This window comes from Mustela lutreola, chromosome 13 (genome assembly GCF_030435805.1).
Source record: "Mustela lutreola isolate mMusLut2 chromosome 13, mMusLut2.pri, whole genome shotgun sequence".
In the NCBI taxonomy this organism is placed as follows: domain Eukaryota; kingdom Metazoa; phylum Chordata; class Mammalia; order Carnivora; family Mustelidae; genus Mustela; species Mustela lutreola.
In genome coordinates this window covers 21,117,583-21,119,316 of record NC_081302.1, presented here as the reverse complement: position 1 = coordinate 21,119,316, position 1,734 = coordinate 21,117,583, and the positions used below count along the sequence as shown (strand labels likewise).

The 1,734-nt window shown below is 33.1% G+C and overlaps 1 non-coding gene across 1 annotated transcript; it reads right to left on the bottom strand.

The window, feature by feature from the left end:
• Positions 1-697: 697 nt before the first annotated feature.
• Positions 698-804, bottom strand: LOC131814168 (U6 spliceosomal RNA). The gene has a single exon (XR_009347170.1). It is a non-coding gene; the product is annotated as a U6 spliceosomal RNA (small nuclear RNA).
• Positions 805-1,734: the final 930 nt, after the last annotated feature.

The window sequence follows — 1,734 nt, the reverse complement described above, 5'->3', positions numbered from 1 at the left end:
TTTTAACCCCAAGTTTTAGTTTTGGACATTGTCATTTCTTTATTGGGTTTGCCACAGTGACTAAATTTGCATATTCCCTCAGAATTGTCATTATGCAATTGTTTTTTGCATTGCATATAGTCATATCTTTCTAAATTATAATTTTCATCATATTCCTGATTTATACACATTAAAAGATGAATTTCTTGCCCACTGGAAAGTGTCACACTATTCCTCATGGCTGGCAAAAAGCTCATGTTTCTACTCCTCAGTCTTCTTGTATTTTACAATCTCTAGAATCCATTTCTGCTCATAGTTTTTTTAGCCATTGATTCTAGGAAGAGGTGTATTTATGAACCATTATACAGAATCCCTAAGAAAAAATATGTTATGAAATGAATAAATTTAATGTAAATTTATCCTGTTAAAATTAACAGTAGCTGTTACTATTCAATTCACATTGTTTCTTGGGATACATGAGTAAAATCTAAATGTTATTTCTATTTTATAAGTAAAAAGGGACTAACATTTAATGAATATAAATTATCCTAACTTTCGTAGACTAAAACATAAAAAGAAGTTAAATCATTTGCTGAAGTCCCACCCAGTGAGTGACAGATTTTCTTTTTCTACTAAAATATCACAATTTTACTATTTTTTTTCACTTTGAGCGATACTGTTTCCTCCGCGAATTGCGGCAGCTCATGGGGAAACCACATAAAATATGGAACGCTTCACGAATTTGCGTGTCATCCTTGCGCAGGGGCCATGTTAATCTTCTCTGTATCATTCCAATTTTAGTATATGTGCTGCCGAAGCGAGCACCAGATTTTTTTTTTAAAGAGTTAATTATTAGAGAAAGAGAAACATGCACAAGGGGAGGGGCAAAGGGAGAGGGAGAGAGACAAGTAGACTCCATACTGAGCGATGTGGGGTTTGATTTCAGGACCCTGAGATCATGACCTGAACTGAAAGCAGGAGTTGGATATTTATCAACTGAGCCATCCCAGTGCCCCCAATAATAGATTATTTAAAAAAAAAAAAATCCTGACAGGCTTTACATTCACTTTCTTTTACAGCGTTGTTTCATTTTGGTGCAAATGATATATTTAAGAGAGTTGTTTGCCTTATATGTTGCCATATTAGATGGTGTCTGAGCCAATACAAAGATCAGATATTTACACTTCTAATCAAGATTCTTCCTACTGAACATTGCAGCCTCAAGTTTTTGCCATGACCTAGCTTATTATACTTTTGATCTATTTAGAATAGGTACTGAATTATACATTTTCAGAAAAAAATATTACATTAGCTTTATATTTTCTTGGTTTCCTGTGTTCTCAGCTCAATACCTATGTACTGTCTTTACACATTGACATTTAAACATTTACAAGCTTAAACATTACAAGTTCTGCATTTCAGAACATTTCTCTGAAAACAAATGTTCCAGACAAGGCAGGTGTTTATCATGGAATGTATATGCAAAATTGTATAAGTAAGATTAATTCGTTGAAATAGATCCCTCCTCATTTACTTGTTCTTCCTGCTGGTTTTTTGTTTTTGTTGTTGTTCGTTTTTTTTCATTGCCCTGGATGTTCTTTACCTCCTGAAGATTTCTTGGTTACTGGTTCTTAGTTTTTTAATCACTTCAATGGCTCTTCTTTCTAGTCTTTGTTTCGGGTTTGGTCATTTGTATTTTTCCAAATGTTGCATACTTAATATTCATGAATATTATTCATGATATATGATAAGAAG